Source organism: Prionailurus bengalensis, chromosome A3 (assembly GCF_016509475.1).
Source record: "Prionailurus bengalensis isolate Pbe53 chromosome A3, Fcat_Pben_1.1_paternal_pri, whole genome shotgun sequence".
Lineage (NCBI taxonomy): Eukaryota > Metazoa > Chordata > Mammalia > Carnivora > Felidae > Prionailurus > Prionailurus bengalensis.
The window spans coordinates 122183275-122208936 of NC_057354.1; the positions used below are offsets into that span (position 1 = coordinate 122183275).

Below are 25662 nucleotides of genomic sequence, written 5' to 3' on the forward strand. Positions count from 1 at the left end.
CACCTGTGCCCTCCACCCACCATGCATCATCCCCTCCCCTGCCCCAGCTCAGCCTCCCTTTAAATACTCATGTCAACTGTTCCTTGAAATTCCTGAGGCCAAGATGAGGCAAGGCTCCCTGTAACAGCACAGTATGGCTTTTGTCTGAACTGTCCGATCATCGTGTCTCCCCAACTAGACCGTAAGTTCCTTGAGGGAAAGAGCCAGCCGTGTTTCTGCTCACTGTCAGGCTCCAACACCAAACACGATGCCTGGCACACAGAAGGCCCTCCGAGATTTGTTGAACCACGAATAATGGGTTTCGGTTTTACTGAGGGAAGACGCATCGCCTTACAGTCTGGTTTCATAGGAGACAAGTTACAACATAGAGGGCTTGCTGATGGCAACATATTCCTTCTGAGGAAGATTTTCAAGTGGGTGAAAAACAACCTTCCCAAACTGGCATACAAATCAAAGAGTAGAAGATGAGTCGTTCGTCCAACAGAGGAAACGCACAGCATCGGTACGTTCACAAGCCGTCTGTGTGGGGATGTGGGGAGATTCCGCCCCCACCACAGCCATATGCTAGGGAGAATCAGGATGGGAGAAATCCTTCCTTCCCCATAACTGATAGAAGGCCTTAATTTGGGAAGATGGCAATGTAACGCGAGCCCAGCACAGCTGCTGAGAACAAAGTGCCTAGATATTACGCTTATGTTTCTGGTCAGCCTCTCTTCCTATTTTGCTCACTTTGAGGGGTTGTCTTTGCAGTGGTGAATGGAAGTCTTGAGTGTGCATCATGGCTCAACAATGTGGCAAGTGGTATCCAGCTGTTTCTTCACTCTCAGGTTTTTCCAGCTGTTAGTGTACATCTGGGTGCAATTAAACCTAATGTCAGCAGCAGCAAACTCTACCCCGTGAGTCTGGGACAAGTGTCCAGAGGTGGCTCCTCCATCGTTCTTTGTGGTTCCCCAGCCACCCTCCCCATAAGGCGGGACCATGGGCCTCAAGCTCCCACCTGACGAGGGTGCCCCGTAGCACATCAGAGACCCCACAGCTGCCTGTCGCTGCAGAAGGGGCTGGGTGCTGACTGTGTGCCACAAATAAATGCTATTGCCGGGATTCAGACTTAAAGCCAGGAAGAAACTTCACTGAAATGGCATGTGAAACACAATGAGATGCCATTTTCCTCCAAATGAATCAAGATTCTTAAAAATGATAATATAAGCTCCCCCAGACACTACTGGTTGTACGTACGTTTGGTAAAATGATTAGCATGTTTTGAAAGCCTTGGAAAAGTTCTATCTGTAAGAAAACTCAGTAAGCTGGCAAGATACAAAACCCACCCAGAAGAACTCACAGCTTTCTTATTTGTCAGTAGTAACTCATTAGAAAATACAACTTAGTCTAACTATAAGTAGCATCTAGGAATGAAGTTTCTAGAACAGTGCAGAGCTCATATGACAGAGTGTTTACAGAGAGATATGGAAGTAAATTTAAATAAACACACACACAGAGCAAAGGAATGGCATGTTCCTGAATGAGAAGACTCAATATTGTAGTCAGGATGTCAATTCTTTATAAACCAATTTATGGGCATCATCTAATTTATATGGATAGCATGAAAAAAAAAGTCTAGATTTTTTTTTTTTTTTTAGCTTGGTAGAAAGAAATGATTCTGAAGTTCACCTGGGCTATTAGATGTGTCAGAGACAGTAGCTAAAAATATTTTGGAAAATAACTTTAATGAAGATGATCTGTATTACCAGTTTTTAAACATCATATAAAAGTTTCTATAGTTAAAACGATGTGATGTAGCATTCAGTCAGATGGAAAAAATATGGAAGAGAAGAAGTGGCCTGGAAACAAATCCTAGCCTATGCAAGAATTCAGTGTATGAAAGAGGTAATATTTCAAATTGGGGGGGGGGAAGGGGGGCGGGCAGGAAGAAAGATCATCCAATAAACAAAATTGCAAGAATTATGTAACTACTAGGAAAAAAGTTAAATTCCTATCTTCTGTCTTAAAACGAGATGGCTTAGAACTGGATAAAAAGTTGAATCGGTAAAATGAAATCATGAAACAAACAGGAGAGAATGTTAAATGAAGAGACAGGGAAAGCCAGGGTAGGGAAGGATTTTCGAAGCATAATGACAAGAATAAACATCGAAGTGAAAAAGGCTTATAAATAGGAGGACAAGCAAATTAAAGGCTTCTATACAACCAAGAAACCATAAATGAATTAAAAAAAAATGACACTGGGAAATATATTTCTAACATTACAACAAAAGGTTAATATCCTCTTATGCATAAGAGCTCTTACAAATCAATAAGAAAAAGATGAATATAAATAGAAAAACAGGCAAAGGACAGGAATGTCAATAAACATAGAAACAAATGCTCCGGCCCACTGGTAATTAAGGGAGCACAGATTGAGACCATGGGATACCATGACTCACCTATCCAACAGACGAAGATATTTTTAAAAATTATTAACAGGTAAGAGTAGGGTAAAATGGGTGCTTATGGGCTATTTATGGGAAAGCAAAACAGCATGGGCTTTCTGGGGACAATGTGGCAATACAGATCAACGTCTTCAGTGTGTTCCCCGACCTTTGATTTGGTAACACCAGTTCCAGGAGTTAATCCTAAAGAAATAATCCAAAACGTCTACAGATATTTATGTTCAACAATATCTGATTGCAATGTTATTTATTATAGCAAATAGTAACTAAATTGTCTGAATATCTGACAATAAGAAGTTAGTTAAATAAAAGATGGCACATTACTATAATGGAATGGAATGAAATATAGCCTTTTCAGATCATGTTTCTGAATATGTAATGACAAGAAAAAATCAGTATAGGGTTAAGAGGGAAAAAATGTAGGAGATAAAATTATACACACACATATATATATATATATAACACACCAATTCTGCTAAAAGTAACAAATAATTCTAAAATGTTAATTGTTTCTATGTCTTAGTGATAAGATTAGCCATGGTTTTTCTTTTTGTTAGAAATTTCCATAAAGAACATTACTCTTATAATTGGCAAGTTATATAATTTTTAAGAGCTCAAACCTTGGGAATTCTATTTCTAGAACTCTATCCAAAACATTCTCTGTATCTCTCATAACCACCCCATGAGGCTGGTAGTATTATCTCCGTGGGACAGAGGCCCTGGGGGTGATGGGCCTCATGTTACCCTCAGAACTGGGCCTTGTCAGATCTGACACCAAAATTATGAACCAAAATGATACACAAGACTACCCACCAGAGTGCTAGAGTAGAAAAAAATACACCTGATGGAAATGGCTGAATAAACAAGATCGCAGGCATGATTGAATACCATGGAGCATTAAGAAGTGATGTTTAAGAATCAATTTTAAGGATACGGGAAAACGTTCTAATGTAAAAAAAACAAGATGCAAAATTTCATCTGCAGCATGGCCCCAGCTACTGTGCAAATGCAAAACAAAAGAGGTGCCTGGGTGGCTCAGTTGGTTGAGCATCTGACTTCGCTCAGGTCATGATCTCACAGTTCGTGGATTCGAGCTCCACATTGGGCTCTGTGCTGACAGCTCCAGGCCTGGAGCCTGTTTCACATTCTGTGTCTCCCTCTTTCTCTTTCCCTCCACTTGCACGCGCTCTCTCTCTCTCTCAAAAATAAATAAACATTAAAAAATTTTTTTTTAATTCAAACAAAAAGAAAACTAGAAGAAAATATGATAAAATATTAACAGTGGTCATCTCTAGGCAATAGGCTTTTAGAGATTATTACTTACTTTGTTATGCTCAAAAATATCACACTCTGGGCATTGCTTTTGTTACCAAAAAATGTTCCACATTCACTTAAAAAAAAAATGAACCACCCATTATAATCCCATTACCCTCTTTCTTACACCTATCTACCCTTTCAGGTCAAGTTGAAGACTCACCTCCTCTATGAAGCCCTCCTTGATTAGCCCATACAGCTCTGCCCTTCCAAAACATGTCTTCAAAGTAAAGCTTTGACTCCTGGCTTCAGAAAACAGTCACATAGGTCTCTACGGACATCACAGCTCTTAGGCTAGACTCCCCCATCAAGTGTTCTAGAAGCACAGGCAAGACATTATTCATGTCTTATATGTGTGGCTGTGAGGTGAGCAGGCTTGTGGAACTGGTGCCAATAGAGCTGCCATTACTATACCTTCTGTGGTTTGGTCCTCGTGGTTGAGGAAAGGGTGGATGATTATTATGAGCAGGAACCAGGCCACGATGAAGTTCCCATAGTCCATAGAAAGTGAAAAAACTCAAGAGTATGGTGCAAATTTTCCAAAACATTTAAGTGTATTCAACTCTCCTGTGTTCTGGGATTATGTCCTTCCTGCTGCTCGGTGTTAAAACGTTCACTGTTCATTGTAACGATGGGGTAAAGAGTAGATGGCAATTTTAATGTGTTACTTAATAAACTAATAACTGGTGACTCCATGCTATTCTCTCCAGTTTCATCGTTTCATGGTCTATAAAATAGTAAACATTGAAATAACTTATTTGGAAAAAAGAAGGGAGTTTAAAGGAGATATAGATATAGATATATAGATAGATATATAGATATAAATATAGATATAGATATATATTTGCCATCCAAATAGTATTGGTGCTGATATAACAAAACTAGAATATTAGTTGTTACTCTTCAGAGAAGTGAGGAATACCCAATCTAGAATAGCTAGCTCCCTCTTCCCTTTTCCCAATCATTTTCCCTCATTCCATTTACAATTATCTAGCTAATACTTTAGTATTTATTTGTTTTTGTTTTTACGCTAACTTTCCTATCAAGAATGTATGTTCCATGAAAATAGGGTCTTAGCCAGGCTCAATGTTGACACACAATAGGTGCCCAATAAATGTTCGTTCAATAAATAAAGGAAGGGACTTGGAAGTAGAGAAGGTGCAGGGTCACTATACTGGGGGACTTTGGTCAGAGTCTTAAAATAACAGAAAATGAAGTTTAGTACTTAAGTCACTGATGGGTAATACCAGTTCTAGGACTTAATCCTAGGTACATGCTAGCACGTGGTATCTCCTATCTGGAGGAGACTCTTGTAAAGGTTTTCCTTTGGTTCCCAGTCATTCTGGGAGTAAGACATTAACAACACGGTGAGTAAACACAATGGGCAGAATTCCGGGCCGGTAGCACTGGCTCGCGTGCTGGCAGGACAGAGTAAGTGGAAACCTACATACAACTCAATTGCAAGCTTTTCTCCATCTCCTGCTTCTGATGAACACTCTCCTCCCTCCAGGCCTCTCAGCTTCTCTTTGGGAAACAAATCGTTTTTTCCAGTAGTTGATGAGAAAATGCCCTCTTGTGGGCGTGACTGTGGACCACCTCGACAGTGTCAAAGATTTCTGAAAATGTGGCTATTCAAAGAGAATTCCTTCATTAGATATGAAGATTTTTTTTTAATCCCAAACACCAACCCTTTGTTAAAGTGAAAATACATTTTCTAAAGGGCCATTAAAGAGTACTCAATTCACTTCTTGCATGTCTAACTTAGGTATGCAAGTTCTGAATATCTTAAACGGCATCATCACAAAGAAAATTATTCTCCTTTCTAAACTTCTGTACGATGTGCTAATGACTGGGTGACTTTTTTTTTTATCATCACCCAGAATCTGCCTCCTTTCTGCTCCCAGGAAACCATCACCTGAGATTGACAGGCAGCAATTGAAAATAATAAAATTATGTAAGATGAGCTTGTAATCACCAGCATTTCACAAGAAGCAAAATGCATTTCGCTCTGGCTGAGGAACAGAAAGTTTCTTTCTCATTTTAAATCTGTATCAGAGGTAAAGCCTTCTATTAAAACACAATTCTCTGTACACTTACAGTCTTTGGAAGACTGCCAAGGAGACTATCACGGAAGTGCTGCTGCAGAGAAGCAGGCCGTGCAAGACTTGGGGAGAGCTCCCGAGGAAGAAGAGCAAGGTCTCTGGAATTCTTGGGAGGGCTATGCTCACGGTCACCCTGCCCCTTCTGGAAACACACACACACACACACACACACACACACACACACACACACACACACTTTCTGGAGGGATGTGGGGAAGGTAAACATTCAGAAAATGCTTTCCTATCTTGCTTTCCAAACACACACACACACACACACACACTGCGTTTCTTCTTCCCTTTCTCACTGCTTTTTGGATATGTAGCATCGTGGTCATCATCATCATCACCATCACCATCATCAAACTGTAAACCCCGTGGTCCAAGATCTGGTAATTGCAACCTTTTTGCTGGATGCAATTTACAGGTACAAGTGACCACTTGGGGGCATAGTTAGTGGAGAAGGCAGGCACCACATTCAACAAGGCAGGCTTTTAGGGTTTGAAGCCTGTTTCATCAGCTACCTTTAGAAAGCCACCCCTCTCCCCGCCGCCCCCCACCACCCCAGTCTTGGATCCTGCAGGAGCCACTGGATGGAACATAACCCTGACAGAATTGTTCACTTAAGGCGAGTCTGATATTCGCTGTGAGGGAGATGTTACATGGAATTATATGAAATGATTCAATTCCTTCCTCCCTATAAAGCTGGTTGTTGAAAAATTTCTTACACATTATGGCTTGTCTTTTTCACATTTTCATCAGTGTTAGTGTGGGCATGGACACAATATTGCTCACTGTAGGGGTGGTGGGTGGCAAAAATTAACCTTATTAGTGTAGTTAAATTTCTTTCCCCCTGTTAGATGAATTTTTATTTTTCCCGTTATAAAAAATATGCTGATCATTTTAAAACTCCAGGGAATTTTAAAGTAGAAAAATGATCACTGTTAACATTATGGTGTATTTTTAGCCTTTTTAATCTATGTTCTTTTTGGTTTTAAATACTTGACATCATAGTGCATATATAACATGTGCTTGATTTCCTTTAATTAACAAAATTTTCCTTCTTAATTAACAATTCTCTCAATATCCAAACTCATGGTAAAGTCACTTTAGAAACTTTGTTCTCAATCCCCCAAAAAGTGTGTTGTATTTTTCTTTTTGGTTTCCTGATCAGAAGAAAGGCAAAGAACAGTTTTCATGCCACCATCTTGCTAACCCCACCCCAGTGCCCAAACACATACTCCAAGGATAGGTTTTCCCCAAGACAAACCAGGCTGTGAGGTTCGTAGCTAGGCAGAGGTGAAACATAAACCCAGGCTGGGGGAGAGACAGGGAAGAGAACTGGGAGGGAACAGACAATGCCTGGGAGCCAAATACAGGCTGGGCTTTCACTAAAGACCCCAAAGCCCAGAGATGGAAGATGAACACACAGTTTAGTGTCCTGGAAAAAAGTGTGTCTGGTATGTAGGAAAAAACATGGAACAAAGATCATCCTTTGTGGCTCAGATTTGGATGCATGGTTATTTCACCCCCTGGTGAAGGGATCCCTTATTGAGCCACACATTTTAGGGAATAATCCCTACTTCCACATGACAATAACCAACACAGAAAGAATACTCCACGGGGTTTGCACTTTTGCACCCAGGAGAGCTTGAAATAGCACTAGATTCACAGGAAAGAACCCCTCACTTAGACCTGTTGGTCCCGCCCCTCTCCAAGCTGCTCATGATGCTTTTCCCACGTTCTAGGATTTGGGATTCCAGTTCCTGCTCTGCCCCTGACTGGCAAGGCTTAGATGTCATTTCCCTTCTATGGGGCTCGCTTGCTCAAACTGTGCAATGTGCTCAGCGCTGGTCTAGGCGCTTAGGGGTAAATCAACAAAGGTGAGGCAATCAGTCCCCCAGGGGCACACGGTCAGCTGGGGCTCCTATGAGGCGGTCACACGGACAATCCCTATGGGCAGGTGGCCTCTCCCAAGGAAGCCATACAGGGCAGGCAGGCTCTGAACTGGGCAGGGAGATGGCCAAGCCTTGTAGAGAAGGAAGAGGGGGAGGGAACTGAGGCTGGCCTCAGCCGGGCCGGAGAACAGCTCCTTGGAACTCACTGAGAGTCACTGTGTCAACAATGCATGTTTCCTACTCCTGCAGCCACTTCAGGGACTCCGCTCTCTCAAAGAGCAGATCCTTCCTTCTGTCCAACCCATGGGCAGGCATGACTTGCTGGGATGGGCTCCACACTCCACTCCACCATCCTCACGGGCATCACAGGCTCATACACGCCCAGCTGTGCCACCAACATCTCTCAGAGGTGAACTCCATGCAATGCCTCCTTTACCTCCTATGCAAAGCCAAGTCAGGTCTTCCAAGCTTACTTTTCACAGGGGGAGCAGATCTGTTATCTGTATTGGGCTTGTGAGCTTTTGGACCTGGGCCAGGGGCTGGGGATAGACAGACTGAGGCTCTGGAGTGGAGGGAGGGAGACCACAGCAAATATGCTCACCCTTGTAGGTCCTCCAAATTCTCCTTGCTCCTTGGGGCTTCCCAGTGACTCTGCCCTTCCCCATCCCCCACCCTGTGTCACCACAGCTCTCCAGCAAAGAGCTACAGTTCAGATTGTACCCCCACACTCTCCACTTGCATCGTCTGCGTCTTGAGATGAGGCACTGCCCAGGAATGTGGAAATTAGGGAAACAACGGAACTGAGCTTTCATACAGCTGAATTCTGTCTGAGTTCCTGGAAGGCAGGAATTTCCCTCCCACCCCTAATTTCCTATAAGCCCGATACAGGCAGAACAGAGGGCAGCAAAGCTATTATTAGTGTCATTACATGAGGTAGCTATGTTCCAAGAGACGAAGTAAAATCCCACCATTTCTAGGAGGCCCTGCTGGGATGCTGAGGCCAGATCTACCCGGCAGTGAAGGCCACGGCTCTTCAGCATAAGGCCTCACTTCTTCATGACAGGAGACACTGCCCAGAACTATGTAAAAAAGAGACACTGACTTCAGAGTCAGGCTATAGATTCGCTGGAGAATGGGCAGCAGAGAGGACAAAGTCACTGTAAGGAGAGACTAGCTGATGCTTCAGTCTCAGACTAAAGGTGTTAACGTGGCTGCTGAAAGAACATGTTAACGGGGCCAGAGGCTCCAAACCAGAGGAAGGGGCCAGGCTGGGAACTGGCCACGCCAGCCACGCCCTGAGAAGAGGGTGCTCTGCCCCGACACTCTGCCCCACAGGCATCCAGTCACTTCTGCAGGTGGCCACCTGAGCTGGGGATGGTACTGTCACAGCCCAGGGACACTGACTTTTAAGGCCACCCACCAACCTTCTGCCAAGCAGCCTCTTGATATTTAGCTTCCCGGTGATGTACCTTCAGGGGAGAAATCAGTTCAGTGGCTATCTTATTTCTAGTGTAAATCACCAAAATGCCATCACCTAGAGACTGTTCAACTCAGGGTATGCTGCCGGTCAAGTTGGAAAACCCCAAGCATGGAGAACTTGTATGGTAACCCCAACCTGTGGAGACACCCTCAATTGGCTAACTAACATCCTCACCTGCTGGTGGGTGTCTCCAAACATGGGGCCACATGATGTCTATCCATAGGAGAACGGACACGCGGCAAACTGTGGTACCGCCCTGGAATGCTACTTAACAATAAAGAATGACCTACAGAGACACGTGTCAACATGGATAAGTGGCACACGGTATGCCGAGTGAAACCAGCTGGGCACAGAAAGAGAACACAGTGTATGTTTCTGTTTCTATAAAAGTCAACAGCAGGCGAAGCTAATCTATGGTGAGTGACATCAGAAGGCAGTTGGAGAGCAGAAGGGGGATGGCTTGGAGAGGGGCACAGGGAACCTTCTGGGGTGATGGAAATGTTTTAGATCTTGTTTCGAACAGTAGCCATGCAGGTATATACAATTACTGACACTTGCAGAAATGCACATTTAAGATCTGTGGACTTGATTGTATTGGCCTCAACTATTGTACTTCAAAAAACAAAAAAAAGTAAAAACAATGTGAAACCACAGGGCTGAGGACACAGCAAGTGCTCTCAATAAAAGCTGCTGCACTGTTAAAGTACATGCCTCCCCCCACTGCCCGGGCAAACTGTTTCAAGAATTTATTAGGAGAACCAGTTTGGAATATGTTTTTTGAGAAGGCTGTTTTTTTTTTTTTTTTTGTGGCTAAAATACATAAAATTTACCATCTTAACCATTTAAGTGTACAGTCCATCGTCATTCAGTATGTTCACATTGTTGTGCAACCAACACCCACCATTCATCTCCAGAATTTTTTCATCTTTCCAAACTGAAAGTATGTACCCATTAAAAAGAAATCCCCATTCCCCTCCCCTCCCAGCCCCCGGCAGCTACAATCCTACTTTCTGTCCATATGGATCTGACTACTCTAGGCACTGTATATATGGGGATTCATACAATATTTGTCCTTTTGTGACTGGCTTATTTCACTTAGCACAAGGTCTTCAAATCCATCCATGTCATAGTGTATGTCAGAATTTCCTTTCCTTTTAAGGCTGTATAATATTCCGATGTATGTACAATCCACCTTTGATGTATCCATTCACCTGTTGATGGACACCTGGGTTGCTTCCAACTTCTGGCTATTGTGAATAATGCTGCGACGAACATGGGTGTATAAATATCTATTTGAGTCCTTGCTTTTCCCTTCTTTTAGGTATATACCCACAGAAATTGCTGAATCATACGGGAATTGTATGTTTAATTTTTTGAGGAAATGCCACATGGTTTCCATAGCGGTTCTGCCATTTTGCATTCCCACCAACAGTGCATAAGGTTTCCAATTTTTCCACAACTCCACCAGCAATCGCTATTTTCTGTTTTTTAAAAAAGCTTTATAATAGTCCTCCTAATGGATGTGAAGTGGTATCTTCATTATGGTTTTGATTTGCATTATCCTAATTATCGGTGATGTTGAACATCTTTTCATGTGCTTATTTAGCCACTGGTCTATCTTCTTTGGAGAAATGTTCTTTCAAGCCCTTTGCCCATTATTTAATCAGGCTGTTTGCTGTTGAGTCGAAAGTAAAGAAGATTTAATGGTAGCTCCGCACAGGTCTGAGAACCCAGTCTTGCCCTCCCCACTGTCATAAGCTCAGTCCCCAGATGTCAACCTCACATCCCTTATACCTAACTCACCCCCTCCCACCCCCCCCCATGGGTCACATGGAACACAAGAGCAAACAGTTAGGATAAGCAACTTGCCTTCCCCCTTTGCCTAGGACCGAAGAGACCATCACTGGCTCAGGTGTCTATGCCAGATATCAAAACATGTTTCTGAAGTCCAGATGTCCTGGGAGGCGTATCCGAAATAAAAACAGCTGACAGTTAGAGCTGGCTTTCGAACTGTGACTTGACAGTTCAGTGAGTGCCTGCCCCAGCCCTGCAGCCTCCACTAGGAGTCTGCACCAACAAAGATAGCTTTTTGTGGTTTCTGCAGAATCTAGGAGAGAAGGCTTAAATTTGTAGGTGAGAACATGAGCGGGGCAGGAATGTCCTTCTCACTCCGGGATGTGAGGGAGACAGCATGGGGAGAGGCAGGGCTGTCGTCTAGAAACCTAGGGCCGGAGCCCTCACCACAGGATGATGGTTTGCGTGGTCTATGTCAGCAAAGCAGAAGCCTGAGCTGCTTCCCTCCTGGTCTCTCCACGGCCACCTGTAACCTTCCCTGCGTGTCCCAGTTACGGGCGCCTTCCGTGTTGTACAGCCCACATCTGTGGATCTCTGCATGGCCAGCCTTCTCCCCAATGGGTCTCAGAACATGACCTGTCAGATACCTGAGGCCAGGGAGGAAATGTCCCTTCCAGTCACGAGGGAGGTAGTGCTTCATAGAGAGGAAAAAAGTGACTTCCATGATGCACGGTTCCCATGAAAATAATTGTTCTCCTCTCGGGGTGGGGAAGGAGGAAATTTTAAATCTTAATGCGAAAAGCAGTTTCCCCATGGCTCATGAAGCAATCCAGGTGTTTCTTTCTTTGCAACACATTGCCATAGATTGGTAGATTGAGATGCTCTGGCTCTTTCACTTGGCACACCTAGGCTTCTGCAAGAAGTATGTTCCTTTCACAGTTTGAATATTACTCAAGTTTTGATGATTAAAGCTGGTTGGAACAGCATGAACCGAATAGATTACAGCACTCTATTTACAGCAGACTCTTCGCTAGCAAGATCAGCCAGACACACGTGCTGCACGCAGCCTCCGCGTCTCAGCAGCCTGGCTTCCCAATGCGGTACTTACACTTCCCAAATTCCGTGGTGCTCTTTGCTTTGGGTTCAGAAAGCCAGACTCAGAGCATGGGCATCTTATATTTCTTCACATCAACCAAATAAGCGAAATTAATGGGAAAATAACCTGCCCATATCTCAAGAGGTCAAAATCGTGCAGAAATGCAACAAAATGACCTCAAGATTGACATGGGTATGAGCTCGCTCTCACTCAGCATCGGGGAGATGGACAGGGGATGCACATGAACCCCGAGCAGGTGCCCCTCATTACAGCCCACCCAGAATGGCAATCCTATTCTGGACAGGACGCACCAGGCAGGTGCCCCCACCAAGGTGAGCACTGCTGCACTGGCCAGAATTCAGTCTGCTTGTTATCCTGAAGGTAGAGAAGTTGGCCTCATCGATGAGGGATTCTACACGGGAGCTTTAGAATATCACCGTACAGGATTTGGCAAGACAACCATACTTGGGCTTCCATGCTGCACTCTACACCCATCTGTGATGAAGGACCAGGTTTGGGGGGTTTGTTGGTATCCTGAATCCATTAAAACCATACTGTGGTCCTGCCACGTATGGCTAGACCACAGCTCACACCACATAGCACTCTCTGGGCAACTTATGTGGGAGTCTGACCGGGCCCAAACTGGTCTGTCTGTACCTTGTTGGATAAGCCTCAGAATCATGCTCGTGGCTGTCAAGGCAATGTCAAATGCAACAGAAGTTTCTAAACGCTAACTTCCAATTTATCTTGTCGCACACTGGTAACAGTCTGAGGACTAGGCCCAAAGTGGCACTGCTTTCTACTCCTCTCTCCTGGTTTGGAGAGCCTGGCCAATGGCAGCAGTAGCCAACCCATGTGGTTAGGCAGAACTGAATGGACCTCCACAGCAGCATTCATGATCAGGTTACTCCTCCTTTGGTCTGTCTCCCAGAACTTCCCAGGAAATTCCTGGCCTGGATCACTCATTGATCTTACTGTACCTGCTTTCTATATGCTCCATGAGAAGCCATAAGCTTCTGTGTTAGTCTGGGAGTTCTCCTCGTTGGGACCTTGTCTCAGGGTGTCTAATAGGGAGAACCCAACATGGGCTAAGGTCCGAGGCTGAAAGACAAAGATGGTCCTTGCTCTTTGGGGGACCATGATGCCCAAGACGAACCCAGCAATAACCACTTGTTCATGTGATCTGGAGCAGAACCCAAGCCATCCGTAGACACAGACAGCACTTGTGACATGCTGGGCACTGTTCTAGGCACTTTGTAAACGGGAACTCATGTAATTCTCAGATGTTCGCTTCTGGTACATTTAAGTTAGCGCCCCTTAAGAAGCCTCTGGCCATGAAGAAAAGTGATCAGTCAGACCCAAGCCTTCAAGATAACTCAGAATCAAATGGTGATGGCAGCACGTTTAAGTGTGAAGATATCTGCAATCATATCGGTGGGCCTCTGTGTCTTTGAGTTTATTGCAGGCCTTCAAAGAAAATTAGCTGGACCTCAACTTATCACACCAGCCACGGCAATCAGTGAGCAATGAGGCTAAATGTGTAATTACTGTGTTATTTTAATAAGCAATTTATATTCTGTATGAAAGGGGATATTGGCTCCCTTCCTTTTGCAGAGGTTGGCAGTTGTTGGCAGGCCAGGCTTGTTCATCCCTTTAACCCATCCAGCACCGTGTTTGTCGCTCTGACCTCTGGCAAATGCTCTGTCTCTCTAGAACTCATCTGCAAAATGGGAATAATGCCGCCGTGTCAGCCGGTGAGCAACGAGTGAGATGCCACGGGAAAGGAGCGGGTCCTTCCACTGCGCCTGCTCAGTAAATAGTTACTGAGCCTGCACTCATTTAGAAGCTCCAGCAGCTGAATATCTATCATTAAAGTTCCTCCAGGGGCGCCTGGGTGGCGCAGTCGGTTAAGCGTCCGACTTCAGCCAGGTCACGATCTCGCGGTCCGTGAGTTCGAGCCCCGCGTCGGGCTCTGGGCTGATGGCTCAGAGCCTGGAGCCTGTTTCTGATTCTGTGTCTCCCTCTCTCTCTGCCCCTCCCCCGTTCATGCTCTGTCTCCCTCTGTCCCAAAAATAAATAAACGTTGAAAGAAAAAAAAAAATTTAAAGTTCCTCCAAAGGCTCAGTTCAGTTGCAGTTTTGCTCCACGAGCAAACGCGCAAAGCTGATGGGTGAAAAAGAGACGGTAAAAAAGGAAGTGTATTCAAACCCTGGTTTCACGGTCCCCTGCCACCTCTCAGTGTCGCTAAACATCCAATAGGAAAACAGGGCTGATCTGGCAACAGTTAGCTCTCTAATTTGGCCTAAGCCTTTGACTAGGTTTTTGCTTTTTCACATGACAGAAAGAGTCCTCTGGTCTGTTCTTGCCTCACTGCCTCTGCCCTGACCCTGCTGCTCAGAGCTTTGCGGGGAGGCTTGACAAAAAAGAAAGCCTCATGCCTGATTTTACCTTTAGGGTGGAAACCAGCCCAGGAGCGAGGATGGGGGAGGTGTGGAGCTAGACAGCAGGTGCACAGGAGTGGCCTGCACCAACCCGTTGCCCTCTGCAGTCCAGCCCTTCCCTGGCACTTCCTGTGTGGTCACTTAGTTACAGGTTTGATCACAGACACCGAAACCATGCTTTTCTTGTGGTGAATTTCAAACTGGTGGAGCCTTCCTCAGCTGAACGAAGTTTGGAATAGTTAAAGTAAGGAGCAGACATAGCTTTGTAGTGTCTGTTCCAAGCTCTATTCACATCCTCTACCCATCTCCCCCTTCCCTCCCAAAAAAACAGACCTGAAGAATAAAAAAAAATAGGAATTTCTAGCTGTACTATTTTTCTTTAAAACAATGCTTATTTTAAATTAAAAAATCTGGTGGGGATAACACCTTGCAAATATGATACAAAGAATGGACTTTGTGTCAACTCTCAAAAGTGCCAAATAGATTCAAGTTATCATGGGAATGAAGAAGCTCCAAGAAAATTAGTCTTCAAAGTCTCAAGTCATAAATCCTAGAAGATTCCATTTAGATTAGTTGGAATTCATCAACAAGCATATTTAATAGATATGTGCCCAAATATAGCATCTAAAATTCCACACAATGGACAACCATGAAGATATAACTGCATAGCCACTGAGTAAAAAGAAAATCCAAAAGTAGGCTTCGATGTCTATTACCTGACACCTTCTCTGGGAATAAATTTATGCAGACAAACATTTTCACTCTGAAGTTTTGTGCCTAGCACTGTGTTAGGCACTGGGATTCAAAAGTGAACAAATCCTAGATCAGTCTTTAGTGCAGATACATCCAGAAGGATGTATCTTGAATTCTTTGTACATCATTTCTGTTCTTCAATTTGCTATTTATTTATTCCACTGTCTTAATACAGAAACAGATGCCATTCAAGCATCTGGAAGTTTTCTCTTTAGCATTCCAGGAACTAGAGTAAATGGAAGCAGGTGGGCAAATATAAAAGTACCGTGAATGTTGGTCAGCCCTGGTTAACATTCTTATTTAAGCTCACATTCCTTCTAGCAGAATTATTTTATTTAAAATGTTAATTAGCACAGGGGCGCTTGGGTGGTTCAGTCAGTTAAGCGTCTGACTTGGGCTCAGATCATGATCTCCTGGTTCATGAGTTCAAGCCCCGCTTGGGGCTCTGTGCTGACAGCTCAGAGCCTGGAGCCTGCTTCGGATTTTGTGTCTCCCTCTCTCTGCCCTTCCCCTACTCACACTCTGTCTCTCTCTCTTTCAAAAATAAACAAACACTAAAAAAAAAAATGCATAAAATAAAATGTTAATTAGCACAGACAACACAGTACCTGGCAAATAAAAGGCAGTGTGAGGTAGTGCAAATGCACTGAGACCCAGTCTAGAGGATCAGAAACACATACACACACATGGAAAAGACAAGACAAAACAGAGTGGTAGCTGACGGATCTGGGTTCAAACAGCTGTACAGCGTGGCTAGATTTGTGGTCTCGGGCCAGCTGATTACCTTTCTGAGCCTCATCTTCATTTGTAAAATGTGGATAATCCCTACCTTGCAGAGCTGATATGGGGATTAGAAATAATATATGTAAAGTACTAAAATATAGTGGGCAATCATAACTGGAAGCTATTATTATTATATTATTGGCATTTGTTATAGGTTTGATGATTGAATAATAGGTAAATTAGCTGACCTCTAAAATCTGTGTCAACTCTAAAATTATGATACTAAAAAATGGAATTAAAAGTTCATATATCAAATCCACTTAAAGATATTTTTAACCATTTTAATTGTGATGCAAATCTCTATGCTTTTCAAAGTAAGTCCTGATAATGAGACTCATAAGAGTACAATATATATACACACCGCGGTGTACCATGAAAACAGTCATGGTCAAGTTTAGCAGGATGGGTATCTACGGCTTCTGAGGTCTCCAGGGGTTGCTGCTGCCAATTCTACTTTGCCTAAGCTCTCCTTTTGAGAACACTTCTCTAGGCCAGACACTGGGATGCACGTTTGACTGGGGTAATCTTGGCCACGATGATTCCCTTCATCTTCAAAAGACAGAACGGAAGCTTACTGAGATTAAGGATCATTCCAAGGTCACACAGCTAGGAGGCAGCAGGGAGTGGACTTCAATTTTGACTCTAAGCCCTTGTCTTTACCCACTCTGCAATGTTGCTGCAACTCAGACAAGCCCTAAAAGCTAAACATAAGAGATTCGAGAGACTTGCCAGGAAATGTACACACAGAGAAGGAAGAAATTTCAGTCATATCTACTGTATTCTTTATTTGACTCTATTCTGTTGTCTGCATTCTCACCAAGTCTCTTAAAGAGAAGATCAGTGTAGGGGCGACTGGGTGGCTCAGTTGGTTAAGCACCCGACTTGGGCTCAGGTCATGATCTTGTGGTTGGTGAGTTTGAGCCCACAGCTCAAACCACAGCTCAGAGTTTGAGTCTGAGCTCTGTGCTGACAGCTCAGAGCCTGGAGCCTGCCTTGGATTCTATGTCTTCCTCTCTCTCTGCCCGTCCCCTGCTCACGCTCTATCTCTCCATCTCTCTCAAAAATAAACAAACATTAAAAAATTGAAAAAAAAAGAGATCAGTGTAATATATTAGTGTAAAAAGTGGTAGAATACAGCTATCCTTCCTCTCGGTAAATATCCAAAAGAATTGAAAGCAGGATCTCAAAGAACTATTTCTACACCCATAGACATATATTGGAAGATTCCACTTACATGAAGTATCTAAAGTAGTCAAATTTATAGAAACAGGAAGTAGAATGGTGGTTGCCAGGGACTGGGAAAGGGGGAAACGGGCAGTAGATGTTTAAGGGGTAGAAGGTTTCAGTTTTGCATGATGAGAACATTCTGGATATCCATTGCACAACAATGTGGATACTAATACTACAGAACTAAACACTTAAAAGGTAAAGATGGTAAATCTTATGGTATGTGTTTTTTTAACCAAATTTTTTAAAAAAAGAAAGAAAAGTGGCAGAATACATATTTGTATATATGTAAGTATATATGTTTTTATATATATTTATGTATATGTGTGTGTGTATCCTTAAAAGAGTTAATGGTTTAAAAATTTCAAAACCCTATAAATAATTATAAAAACTGATACCTGTGGGGCCAATAGCAGCCTTTGACTGTCTGGGGAGGTGAACTCTTTCTTGGCCCAAACCCGATGCCCTGCCCTAACAGTGCTCAACTGTTCTGTTCTAGCTTCTGAATCACTACCTGCTACCCCAGATTACCAAGAATCTACGAACTGTCTGACTTTCATGCAGATATCCTCTCCCAAGGGAAATGAGAACTCTTCCCCTTCCCACCCTAAAGGTGGAAATACCCCAAGACAATTAAGTTCATTTCACGAATAGCTGTGTTGCTAATGATCAACTTGCCTCACCTTCATTTGCAGCTCCAATTTCCCTGTTTTCAAAGTGATTTCTTTGAAGAAAGTACAGACTACCTTCCTGACCTAGGACTTTGGGAAAATAAGCGTGTAGCTGTTATAGGAAGAACCACAGGATTTGCTTTTAGAGCGGTCCTGATCTCTGGTCATTTTTGATACAACAGGCAGATAAAGAATTCTGACTCACTTTTCCTTCTTAACCAAAATTATTCAGACCATTTCTATGGTAAAATTTACTTCAGATGAAGTACTCTCCAGTGATTAGGTCATCCAATTTTTGTAGCATATTGGGAAATGACCCTCAATTTCCTGAGTATAGCAAATGGCCATCTACTGCACAAACTGCAAATATTCTCCTGGTTTCTAAACAATTTGGGTCTCCATGTGATTTATCTGTCCATAAAGAGATTTCTTATTCTCCAGTCATCTGACATGGTTTCTGCCTTGGTTTATCTTCACCTGTCACAACCTATGGCTGGATTTCTTACTTATGGTGTTTCTTCCTCCCCCTACCCCCAAGTAGGCATTTAGTTGACCGATTATAGAATCACAAGGTTGGTTATAATTCCGTTTCTGCATCTGACTTTGAACTTAAGTGTTCCAATTACTTCGCTTGATCCTAATAAGTCAGTAGCGTGCTAATGCTTGCCTTGATATTTCTGAAATATACAGGGTGTGATTAGCATGGGACTGCATCATTAGAAAGCAAAATGAAAGCGGGTGAGCAAAATCATGGCTCGCATTTAAGCAAAGCTGCCTGTTCAGTGAACTCACAATGTTACAATGATCCTAGGGACACTATATGCTATAACTAAATGTATATTGTATTTGGAAAAATCCTCTGACACTCTGGAGCCGTCTGTCTTTTGCTACTACTAGAAAAGATCCTAGAAGGATCGGCCTGGCCCAATATACAAACTTCAGAAGTCTGTTTAAGCATATATAGCTGAAGACATAAAGAATCCTTAAACCATAATAGGGTAGGGAAAACAATAAAATGAAGAAGGAAAGAAGGAAGGAAGGGAGGAAGGAAGGAAAATCTTTAGTCAATTCTGCTGGATTGTACTGATATGTGGGGGCCATAAAACAAGAAAGCTTTATGGTAAGCCTGTTGGAAGAAAAAAAAATACCCATGCATACACACATATCAAATGGGATGCTAAAAAACTACACTAGCATCAGTGGTGCTGAGGCTATTAAAATTTTTTAATCCCTTTATATCTGTGTATAACCAGGAATAGTGTAAACTTTTGGAAACTAGCAGGAAAAAAAAAGGAACCAGTTTAAACTGGGAATGATATACAGCCAAATCAATTGATAAATGAAAGAAAAAAAGATCGCACAACTGAAATTGATGCCAAAGATTTATAAGGTTGACTAAGTAAACAAAAATGGAATGGATCACCATGGAAATGCATGAATATTGAAATAGGCAAGATTTGAATAGACTAATGATACGCCTCACTTAGACTGACAGGTGTTGATAACAACTCTGACACTCAATCCACACCAACATCCACACTTCTAACATGTTTATTCCTAGAAAACAGGAGCTGATTTAAAGGTTCCTTTGGTAAGAGCTTCTACAAAAAATACATTTTCTAAATCTTAAAGAGACTAACTCAATTCTCATCTACTTGAAAAACAAAAAAGGGTTTTATCTATTTGCTTTCTGGATATGAGGAGCTGCAGTTAGCAGAAGTCATTCTCTTGGGCTCCAGTCTTTGTTCCAAGAAACCTCTCACAAAACTGGATTCTCGCTCTGGCTTATCTCCCACACTGAGTACTTGAAGTATGACCACCACTCATTAGAAACATAATTAAAAAGACACAACACTAGATTCCCCCCCCCCCAAGCACATACAGATGAAAACCAATAATCCTTAATCTATTTGTTACCATAGCTACCATAGGATTTTTTTTTTTTATTTCAGTACAACTCTAGGTATTTCGTTTGGATTGTTGCTTGCAAATGAAAGTTGGAGACCTATAAATTTCTGTTAACTGTGTAAAAATGGGGAGACAGAAGAAAATGTTTCTCTTAATCACAATTATGGTTTATAAGATGCTTGTAAAGTTATTAAAATTGGTTAAATGCATCAGCCCATAAACCAATTTAAATGTCATTAAATTCATATAGAGTTTAAGGACACATATGCTAGTAACTCCCTTATTTATAGCAGGATGATAAATCAAGTGCACTCAGAACAATGCATGGGACAGAGACTGTATTCATCAGTGGCACACAGCTCCATACATGTAGAAACACCTAGACTATGTGACCACTCATATACATGCATACCAACCAGCCTTTAAAAGTATTCACCTGTGCATTACAGGGCAACGATTTCACCAGGTGCCAGGATGAGCAATCTGTAAAATTGTTCATCATCCCCCTAAGAGTGAAAAAAGTTACCTTTACACTCCCCCAATATCATTTTTTAAAACATCAGGAATGAAGTGGACGAATTAAATCTGCCATTCATCCTAAACCGAAATAATTCCTTAAATGTGCTCTCCTAGGGCTGAGCTGGACAGAAGACCACACAGCAAGGGGAGGAACTCTGTAGGGACCAGACAGACGACTTTAAAGAGACTGAAATTAGGGTAAATACAGCTGTAACCAGGACAGATCTGTCACTGCAAGAGGTGTCCAAATCCCGGCGTAGCTCGGCTGATGAGAGGCTGGAGCCTGTATCAGCGGAGCCTGACTGTCCCTGAGCTGACGAAGTGGAAGTTTCGCGGGCAGAAGCAGCAAGGCGTCCTCAACGGTCCGGTCCCTCCAGCGCCGAGGTCTCGCCTAATACTACATAAATACCTGCGTCCACGATTCGCCCCGGGCGCGCCGCGGCGCCAGCACCGTAGGGCAGGGGAGCGTTTGCAGAGCAGCAGGGATGGTAAAGGCGGCGGCTCCTTACCCATCAGCATCCCCAGAGACCCGCCAGAGGACCCGCCAACTGACCCCGTCTGAGATTGGGTTCCAGAGCCCAGGAAAGACAACTGGCTTCTCGACTGGTGGACCCAGGCATCCGAGACTTGCTCTCTGAGCCCACCCCTCCTCGGTGACGGTTGGACGCAGGCAGGCAGCGCGTCCCCGCCTTCCCCAGCCAACGCAGACCCGACCTGCCCCCGGAGCAGCCTCGGACCTGCCCCGGCTCTCGGGCCCCGGGCGAGTGCGCCCCTCCTTTGGGGCCCGGGGCCCGCGCTGCCCAGCGCCCGCACCCGCGCGGCTACCGCAGAAAACCCTCGCGCTCTCGGCCCGCTCCAGGCCACGGAGACACGGACGTGAGCCCTCGGCCACCCTGCACCCCCGCCGGGGTCGGGGCGCGCGTTCACACTCCCACATTGCACACCTCGGGGTCCACACTATCCCACACATAAACAACCCCTCCCCACCCTACACCACGTCCTCGTCCCTTCACCATCCCCGTGGGCTCTCTTTTCGGCGCCCCCCAAAAACGCTGGCACCCATAAGGTGTTAAGGGAAGGGGGGTCACAACAAGGTCTGTGCGGGTTCCCTCCTCATGGTTTTTCAAGCTCCTCCACCTCGAAAGTTACTTCGGATTGAGTGAAGAGACCTGGTCCCCAAATGCGGGGTCTGCGGACGCGAATCGGCAAAACCCCAACCCGGCTTCCGGCTGCACAGAAGCGCGCGCCCCCCCAAAGGGCAGGGCGCGCGGCCGCCCCCGGGGTCCAGCCCTTCGGTGCCTCCTCCTGGCCCCCAGCCCGGCGCGGGCCCTGGGCCGCTCTGGGGAGGTGGCCTGGAGAGGAACGCGCACTGCCGGGCCCAGCCAGGAGGGTGCCGCGGCCGGGGTCACACTTGCCTCCAGCACCCCCGACCATCGCGACATTGGCCCTGGGCAGCCCCAGCGCATACACACCCGGGGGCAGGAAGTTTTTTTTTTCCCCTCTTTCCCCCCTTGGAGCAGCGCAGGCGCAAGGGCTCCTGCAGCCTTGCGAGTCCAGACGCGGGAGGCTCCTGCCGCCGCCGCCGCCGCCGCGGGAGCCGAGCCCAGCGTTCCGGGTTCTCGGGCCCCGCTCCCAAGCCCGGCCCGGCCCCGCGCAGCCTCCAGGACCCAGGGTCCCCGGCGCCGCATCCTTGGCGCCCTAGCCTGGCTCTTACCTCCGGCCGCGCCGCTCCGGCCCCGGCCCGACGCGCAGAGAGCCGGGGGTCGCGGGTGGGCGCAGGAGGGCTGATGGATAGGGGACGGCGCCGGCGGGTAGCGGTAGCTGGGGCCGCTCGGGTCCTGGCCGGGAGAAACGGATCCAGGTCCACCTCCTCGCGTTCCTGCTCTCCGCCGTCTCCCCCTTTTCCTTCTCCTCCTCCTCTTCCTCCTCCTCCTCCTCCTCCTCCGCCGCCGCCGCCGCCTCCCGGCAGCCCAGGGAGGATGCCCGGGAGAGGGAAGTCAGTCCTTCTGCCTGTCAGCCTGTGCGGCTACGCGCGGCGCGGCGCGGCTCTCACCGAGGCGGCGGCGGCGGCGGCGGCTCCGGCAGCATCGCCCCCGCCCTCTCCCCGCAGCCGCGGCGGCCGCGGGGCTGGGGCTGCTCCGGGCTCGGGGCTCGGGCTCCGGGCGGGGGCTGCGCTCAGGCGCGGCGGCCGCCGGGGCTGCGGGCTGGCGCTGCGGAGCCGGGGCCGGGGCTGGAGCTGCAGCTAGATCCGCGGCGGCGGGGACGGCGGCGCGGGGGCTGGCGCGGCCGCGGCGCGGGGACCATGCTCCCTTCTGGCTCGCTCCGCTCCGGGTACCGTCTTCTTTAGCTGCGAGGGAGGCGGGCTTCGGCGCGCAGCCAGGGGCGGGCGGAGCCAATCACGGGCGCCGGAGTGGGCGGGGGTGGAGGGTGGGGGAGGCGGGGCGCCCCCGGCCGGGCACCCGGCGCTGCTCCCCGGGCCCGAGGGATCCCCGGCAGCGGCGCGCCCGGCCCGGGCCGGAGTGCCGGCGGGTGTGTCCGTGCGTCCGTCCGCCGCCCCCGCCCACCCCCACCCCCCAGCGGCGGCTCCCGGCGCGCCCGGCTCGGCGGCCGCGCCCGCTCGATGCGCCGTGCGTGGTCCCGGCTGCTCGGCCCCGGCCTCCCGGCCCCGCCGTCCCCGGGTTGGTGGACGCGGCCGAGGCGAGCTCCCCGGCTGCTCTCAACACCTGAGGAAACTGGCGGAAAAGTTTGAGAACGAAAAGTCCAATCGTCTTTCAGCTTCCGCCCTCCCTAGGACACTCCAGCCACGGAAGGGAGCAGGAATTGTTCAGATCTCCGAAGAACCACGACTAGCCCAGCCCGCCCGTCCAGACCACAGGCCCCCTCGTCCGTGCACTCGACTCTCCTCAGTGCACGCGGACTTTCCTGTTTACACTGACCCACTCGAATCCACTCGACCTCCCTGTTTAGTCAGCCCTTACTCAGGCCACACCAGCCTTGCTTGTCTACACACCCGTCCCCCTCTCACGGTCTACACCGACTTTCTCAGCCCCTTCACCTTTCTGTCTAACACTTGCCGTCCACACAGATCCTAACGTCAACTCTAACAGGAAAGGTTTGGCTGGAGGCCCGTGGCAGCCCCCAGTGCGGACTTTTCCATTAGGCCAGAACATTCCATTTCAGCACCAGCCTTCCCTGGTAACTCTCTAGCTCTGGTTTTTATTCCCTGACCTCTCCCTCCTCCCCTACCTCCCCCTCGTCTGGTTTTGAATTTCAGAGGAAATATATCCCCTACCCCCAGTCTAAATGTAATGTTTGTGGATTTCAACCTCCTCCCCCCACCCCACCCCCACCCCCACCGCCACCCGGCTCTCCCTAGTGAAGCTGTGGATGCCTGAGGCCTGGGTAGCAATTGGGGAGGGGTGTGGTAAAGCGGGGAGCGGCGGGCTTCTGGGCTGGAACTGGGAGGAGCCGGCCCGGGGCGGGCTCTGCCGGGCCCCGCCCCCATCCGCTGGGGCCGCGGGAGCACTGGGTCCGCAAATCCCCTGCGCTCGGCTCACTCCTGTGATGTCTGAATCCAGGCCTCTGCTCTCCTTGGCTGTAAACTCAGTGCAGGGATTGTGTCTTCTTTAATATCTTGTGGGAAGCAGAGTACAGTGTGGCGGCTGATAAATAATAAATAATAATAATCTACTGAGGGTAGCAGGAGGACTGTCAGCGAAAGGGAATGAGGACACCAGGGAGATGGCACTTTGGTGTCAGAGTAACTGCATTTCCTGCAAGAAGAAAATGTGGAGTAAAGTTTTGGTGTGTGAAGCCTGAGGACAGGGGAGGGGACAAGGCAAGGCACTGAAGGGAGGAATCCACCCGTGATGAGGAGGTCAGCTGGGCAATCCGGTGTCTCTTCAAGAAGAGTGCCTGATGGAGGGTGCCTGGGAGGGGAAGCAGTGGGGGGGGGGGGGGCGGGAGTAGGGGAAGGAGAGCTTTCCAAGGGTTCTCAACAACACCTGAAGGGGAAGAGGTGGCTTGAATGCTAAGTTCTTAAAATGGTGTATAAAAAGTGGTTGGAGAGTAATGTAGATAAAAAAATGGAGAAAAAGGCATTACTTGGGATTTTTTAAAAGACAGGTAACAGGTAACAACAGGTAACACCTCAAGCAATGTAAGGCAAAGAAAGGGGAACAAAGGCCCAGGGTGAGTTCTTGTTCATTCATGTTGTAGGAAGCCACCCTCTAAATGATCCACATGATTCACCACGTACGAGCAAAAGCAGGAATCCCCTCCGCGGCTACCTTCCGGAGCAGTGGCATGTAGGACAGCAAAGTGTAGTTTGGGTGCGCAGGGTCTGGGGTAGGTCGACTTCCGGCGATCTGAGGCACTCCTAATGTCTTACAGATAGTTTTGAATGATCCTCAAATGAAAGAAGGAAATACACACTCCAAGAGCTCTTCCATAGCTACATCTTTCTAGGTGAAGGTATGAGGATTCTCCCGGTTTGCCTGCTGACTTTATCAAAGGAGAGAGTCCTTGCTGAATCCCTATCTACACAGAAGACAACTTTTGGTCTCTGTGATGCCAAAGGTGTCAGTTCCAGAGTGTTGCAACGGCTCCAGGGCTCAAGGTAGATAATGGCTCACTGGGGGTGCCAGCTTGTCAGTAGAATGGGAAAGGATCACACAGGGCTTGTCTACCCTCCCTCCAACCCACCCTCCTTTCATCCCGAGAGCCTCAATGCAAATAAGGATGTCCAGGGTCTGAAGCCAAGATCTTCCTCTGCAGTGGGGCTCTCCCCTGGTGGGACTGTTCCATTTGGACATAGCTGCCTGTGAAGGCCTAGACATGAGCTCCATTTCACCTGCAGCACCGTTGTCCGTGTTATCGGCCCCCATTCCCCCAGGGTCTTGGCGACACATGCTGGACCGGCTTTGTGTAGTGTAAGGGAACTCCTATCTTTCTCCATAGATCTTGCTGATGTCTGGGATCTGTTCTGGGTCATTCACTGTCCTGCTCTGTCGTGTATGGAATCCATGGTTGGTAAGGATCTCGCTTCATGGTAAGTGGGATTTATTGGGTGTTGCACATGGGAACTTCTTCTGCCCGGGTCCAAAATTTCTCCATGAAGCACAGGACCAGCCATGTGGAATGTGCTTCAAAAGGCAGCCCTCTCTGTCCTGACAGACATGCCCCAAGCTGGGCTCTGGGATCAGGACTAACGTGAAGGAGTGGACTTGTGGCGCA

The 25662-nt window shown here is 46.7% G+C and overlaps 1 protein-coding gene across 3 annotated transcripts in view; it reads right to left on the reverse strand.

Moving 5' to 3' along the window:
* The window catches only part of KLHL29 (kelch like family member 29), a 310478-nt gene extending 287609 nt beyond the window's left edge, over window positions 1-22869 (reverse strand). For 2 of the 3 annotated variants that reach the window (XM_043604446.1, XM_043604447.1), the window contains exon 1: window positions 22142-22862. The gene's annotated coding sequence lies outside the window, so the exon portion shown is untranslated. Of the gene's footprint in view, window positions 1-22141 lie in introns of all 3 variants that reach the window. The other variant, XM_043604449.1, reaches the window with a different exon arrangement.
* Between the last annotated feature and the right edge of the window lie 2793 nt (window positions 22870-25662).